The sequence below is a fragment of the Micropterus dolomieu genome, linkage group LG01, assembly GCF_021292245.1.
Source record: "Micropterus dolomieu isolate WLL.071019.BEF.003 ecotype Adirondacks linkage group LG01, ASM2129224v1, whole genome shotgun sequence".
Taxonomy (NCBI): Eukaryota; Metazoa; Chordata; class Actinopteri; order Centrarchiformes; family Centrarchidae; genus Micropterus; species Micropterus dolomieu.
Window position 1 is genome coordinate 42,268,487 of NC_060150.1, and position 6,516 is coordinate 42,275,002.

The following is a 6,516-nucleotide window of genomic DNA, read 5'->3' on the forward strand; positions in this document are numbered from 1 at the left end:
ATTTTAGAGAAGCAAACTGCCGTATACATTCTCATTTCTAGAATTTTTAACAGACAGATTTAACAAACAAAATCCTTGCTGATATTTTATGAATAAATACTGTATAATACCATGTTATTATCCTTTCTTGTTTCAAGAGACAGACAGTAAAGTATTCCTCTCTAGAGCATTTTTTAAAAAGTTGATTTAAAACTCTAACAAAAATATCCTTACTGCAATTTTAACAAAATTAGGTTTGCAGGACACAGAAGATACAAAATAAAATGCATAATGCAGAATTTTACTTTTGATACTTTAAGTAGCCTATTTTATTTGTTGTTTATAAAATATTCACCAAACTGTTTCAATGCATCATGCACCATCATCGGCCGGATTTCAAACAACGATGAGACTTCATATCGGGAGGAAATTAATAATCTTGTAGAGTGGTGTACCGAGAACAACCCACTGCTCAACATCAGCAAAATTAAGGAGCTGATAGTTGATTTTAGGAAGAAGGAGATAAAGACACACGCTCCTCTCTACATCAGTGGAGCTGATGTGGAGCAGGTGAATAGTTTTGGGTTCCTGGGAATCAGTATCACAGAGAACCTGACACGATCATCTCACATCTCAACGCTGGTGATGAAAGCTCAGAAACAACTAGAGGAAGCATGGCATGGGATGTGCATGGCCCAGGAAAGGAGGGCTCTGCAGCGGGAGATTAAAACTGCTCAGAAGATCATTGGTACCCATCTCCTGAGCATCAGTAACCCCGTGCTTACTAAACCCCTGCTGAAACTAACACAGCAAAGATAGTTACCAAATGTTTACCTAACTAAAGAAACAAAATCACGATCAACACACACTTCTGTCAATCATCCCCATAGACCCCAATGACCTATTTAAAGTAATATCTTCTAAAGCAAGTCTTTATGATATAAATAAATTAACAAGCTAAAAATATTTATTTCAAGATTTGTAAGAAATTTAAGCAAGAGATTTTTTCTATTTTTCTTATAAGAAGCAATAAACCACTAGTCAACATTATTAATTGGCAACGTGAAATTAATAATATAATGTTAGATGCCTTTATTACTGCTGCCTTCAAGTGCTACGGGAAATATTTTGGTTGCTCATGAAATGTATTAATAACATAAAGTAAATCCAGTGACACCACAGCTGCTGAGATTGTTCTGGGGCGTGACATCGAATATTTTTAAGGAGTGATAATTTTTTCTGCTCTATTAACTCTGAACTGGGAAATATTTTATTGAATAAACATTTTTTGCAGTGTCTCACAACAAATCTTCGCTGATTAGGGGTGCTTGACAAGTTTATAATAAATACTTGATCCTTAATTTAATTTAAATAGATAATAATCCCAACAATTACACCTAAGACATAAGATATAAACCTATGTTGCCTGAAACCACTTTAAACAAATGTCCGTTTTAAGCATGTAAAGTGAAACAATCTTTTTAACCTTGACCTTGCTGGCTGTAATCTCCTGAGTTTAGACACACAGAAATTCAGTTGTTGTTGGCACACAGAGTTTAATCCTGTTTGGCTCTCTATGCCCTTCAGCCATCTCCATCTTTTAACTGCAAGATTCAAGATTCAAGATTCAAGACTTTTATTGCCACAACAACAATCACAACATTACAGTCAAGACGCCCCCACCCCACAAAACATTACATCCATGTAACGTAAAACATTAAAAGTTAAAATGCCAAGTGCTTTAATAAAAAGTAGTAGTTGGTGCTTTGCTTTCACAAAGTACTGGTGCAGAAAACCAGAAGTGGTTTTAGAATAAGTGCTGCTGAGAAAACAGGATGCTTTCATTTTAATAGCCCTGAGTCTTTTTCCTGAGGGGAGAGTCATTAGCTGTGGGTCGACGGGGTGCTTCCTCAGCTGAGCTGTGGAGTTGCCATACCAAAGATATAAAGAAGGTGTGAACACTTTCTACTGTGGCACCGTAGAACCGCAGCAACCCCTCTCTGGACAACCCAAACGTTTTGAGCTGAGGTGGAGTGGAGGCTGTCCTCTCCATCCAACTCCAGGCCATTGAAGGTCAGTGGCAAGAGAGCCTTCCCATCTCTCTTACAGTGGTTTTGAGTTTTGGAGATGTTCAATTTGTAGAGACGGCAGCAGTCAACCAGAGATAAGACCTTGTTCCTGTGAGCTGATTCATTGTTGCATGAGATCAGACCTTTACTGCAAATGTCAACATTTTAACAGAGTTGCAATGTGATAAGCAGTCGTTTGTTTGCAGTGAGTACAGGAGAGGTGATAGTTGGGTGGGGGGGGTGGGGGGTGGGGGGCTCCAATGTTTGTGTGCTGGGTTTTAGAGATTATATACTATTGTTTATTTTGACTACATGTGTCCTAAGCTGTAGGAAGGTCAAGGTCATGCTCAAGGTTTTGTAGGTGATACTGTATTCAAAGCAGAGCCGTAGTCCTCAGAGAGACTGTGCTTCTCAGTGCTGCAGGATGTGAGACAGGGGACGCAGCATCCCCTGCAGACCTATTTGCCCTGTATGCAAACATGTTGGGGTCTAAACTGACCACCCTGGACATAATAGGCTCTTAAAGATCTATTACAGATGTTAATGCAACAGGTTTGTAATCATTCAGGCAACTGATGTGGGATTTCTTTGGCTCTAGGATTCAGACAGCCGACTTAAAACATGCACTCCCTGAGAGATCTGTTAAAAAATCAGTGAAGACTGTAGTAAGTTTATCTTCAACACATTTAATGGTAGCAGTGGATAAAAGATCAGGGCCTGCTGCTTTGCTGCCTCTCTCAAATTCCTATTTGGCAGCCTTGCAGTCCACTTGTCCTTGACAAACAAGCAAGAGGGAAAACTGTTATCAACGCCACCAAAATTTATGTGCATTTAACGTGTTTCAAGTTGCAGTAACAGACCAGAAGAAGAAGACACTGTTTCTCTTTATTTGTTTTATCAATAAGTCCCACAGATGCGAAATCATACACCTACAGCCACCACATCCTGTGGGGGGGAAGAGATTTACAGTAATATGATCTCACTGTGCAGACATCACAGATGGTTTGTCATCTGTTGGAGCAAGCTGCTGCAGAGCATGACTTCATTGTAACACAAAGTGTCAGTAATGTGGGCATAGAGAGGTTTGAGTCAGTAACTGTAACTAAGGGACTGTATGAACATTATCAGGGAGATTTGAAATCATCCTTTTTCTTGCAAGATTGACTATAAAATAAATAAATGAAGGTTAGAGTTATATCCTGCATTTTGTGGGCACCATGGATCATAAAGGTTTGTAACAGGGCTTTTTTATAGCTGCTCTTCTTCTATCTTTATACAGGGTATCTGCAGGTTGTGATAAGTTTAAAGAGCATTTAATTTATTTTCCCCAAAAGGCATTAGAAGGTATCAAAAAGTCTTAAATATATTTTTATACCTCCCATAAAGTCGTTGTATTTAATTGCAGGCTGTTGGGAGATAGTGGATTGTGCTGCAGGAGGCTGTTCAGTCCTTTTTTTGGCGTTTCAGTCAGCACCATAAGGCCTGTAGCAAACACTGTTACTATTGACATTATTATTATATTATCATACATTAATACACATATTAACAATAAAAATAATAAACTATATCTTACTGTTTGTCATGTTTTCACACTAGACTAGGAATAAATTGCATTATAGATGGTATTAAAGTCTTAAATACAATTTGGTGAACCTTGCAAAAACCATGTTAATAGTTTTAGGGATTTTACATCTCTCTTATGAACAGCTGTCTTAAATTTGTGTTTCTGGCTTTAACAGAAATATAGTTAAATTTACCATTACCAAGGAGTAGAAGCAGACAGTAGCATGAAATAGAAATACTCAAGTAAAGTACAAGTATATCAAAACTGTACTTAAGTGCAGTACTTGAGTAAGTGTTACATTTTATCACTGTTACTCATAATATGATGCATGTTCAGCACAACGCAATATGTTCTACTAATAATGTGTGAAGTGAAAACATTACGGTGCTTGAGCTTGAAATCAGGGTTTTTTGTCTTATTGAGTCTTACATGAACGGAAGTGTAAAAACAACAGATTTGATATTACTGACTGAGTTAATCAATGTTATTAAACAGTGACACACACTCTTAGATAGTAGATACAGTGGATATTTGCAGAACTATCCACAAAATCATTTAAATATTCAAGTCACAGTCGTGGAGGTATGATCTCTCTTACGTCACGGATACCTGAGATGCATTCACAATTGATCTAGATCTTTGTCCGGTTATGTGAATGCCACATATTTGAACTGTGTTATAGTTTATCACAGCAGATCTTCTTGTTTGAGCAGCAACTCTGTTGCTGTTGCTGTTCTGTTCTGTCACTGTACTTCACCCAAGTGGAAGAGAAAGTACAACTAGTACATATTTCATCACTTCCACCTAAAATATGATGCATAGTCAGCACAACCCAATGTGCTCTACTAATGTATGAAGCAAATATATTATTGTGCTTGAGCTTGAAGTCAGGGTTTTGTTAAGAAATTCCAAGAGGATGTTGCAGTATTTGTTTTATTGTAGGACCATAGAGAGGGTCTTGTTTTTAAAAAAAAAGATAATATCAGGACCCATCTCTACCCTAATAACTTTCACACAGTCCCTGAAATGACTTAAAAGCAACATTGCAGATGCCATCAAACGACAAATGTGTGTAAGGGAGGGATGGAGGTGCCAGAAATAGTGTCTGCACTGCTGAGACTGTGGGTGTGTTTCCACATGTACAGTAGGTGGCAAGATTTAATTGGGACTGAGCACATCATGCAATAGCAACACAGTCCCAGATGGTGTCACCTTAGTGCTTTGTGTTAAAATTATCTGATCTCTGGAGAGAATTAACCTCCATCTCTGGATGAGCAAACAATTTGTCTCTCTTAAGGGAAACTGCACGTACAGCAGCACAGATGGTATCTACTGTATGTGGGAGAGAGTGTGTGTGACCAGATACCATAATCTCTTTACATTTTGTTGCTGAGTGGGTTCTTGTGCCTGAAGATTAATTTTGTTGCTCAAAATAATGTCTCATGTACAGCAAATTCACATTCCTAACACAAGCATACAAAAGCTACATATCACACAAGAGCAAGTAAATGTTGTACTGACAAAATCCCTGAGTGTATTGAACTGACCAATGGTATGTTTGTTATTTTTTGTATATGATTAAACTTTACATAAGAGGACAAATGAGTCATTTCTTCTTTTGAAATGTTATGTCTCGCTTTAAATTTACTACATTGTTTTGGTTTAAAGGAGTAGTTTCACATAGGGGAGATTTTGTGCTTTCTTGCCGAGAGTTAAGAGAAGATTGATTGGATACCACTCATGCCTGTCTGAAGTTTAGCTTAAGTTAGCTTAGCTTAGCATAAAGCCAGAAAATGTGGTGTTGGGGTGGGGGACTAGTCTGGATCTACCCTGACAGCACAACTAAATTATTATTAGCACAAATTATTTCATGAGTGGATGCAGGATCTTTATTCTAAGCTATCCATCTACTGGATACAGCCTTATATTTAACAGTATGAGAGTGGTATTAGTGTTTTTGCCAAGATGTTTAGATAGATACCGCTGTCATATCTGTCCTTTTAAACATAAAGCTACAGCCAGGAGTCGTTTAGCTTAGCCTAGCATGAAGACTGGAAGCCGTAAAGCTCTGATCAAAGGCTAAATAGCGTTAACTTCCATCACTTCCAATAGCACAAAAATTATCTCATTTGTTTAATCTGTACAAAACCAAAGTGTAAACACAACTTGCAATTTTACAGGGCTTTGTTACCGTCGGATAGAGCCAGGCTAGCTGATCTAAGCTAACTGGCTGCTAGCTGTAGCTTCATATGTAGCCTACTATAAAGACATGAGTGGTTATCAATCTACAAAGATATTGTATAAATGTATTTCCCAAAACAATTTCTTTATTCAAAGACTACTATACTAACTTTGGCTACAGCTGTTGTTTGTCAGATGCTGGTAGGGTAATGCCACACCCTCTCTAAGTGTTCCTGAAAATAATGGATAATTTAAAGGCTTTTACACACTGCCACATCCGTACAAGAGCTCTTTTTAAACAAAGTAATATACTATTAATCAATGACAGTCTTAAATAGTTAATACAGAGGATATTTGCAGTAGCCTACTGTCTATAAAATCATTTAAACATTCAATGTCACTCAAGTATCATCTCTCTTGTGTCATAGATACTTGAGATGCATTCACAATTGATCTAGATCTATGTCCGGCCATGTGAATGCCATACCTGCATTGTGCTATAGTTTATCATAGCACGTCTTATTGTCTGTGCATCATCTTGTTCTGCCACAGTACTTCACCCAAAAGACAGTTAATTGTGAATCTAAATTACTCATCTCTTTCTTTCTCTCCAGTATCGCTGCATCATTTCATCGCCCTCTTTCTGCTGCTGCAAGCCCATGCATTCTGCCCTGCTTGTTGTTTCATCCAGGGGGCACAACAACAGGGCTTTGCATCGTGTGT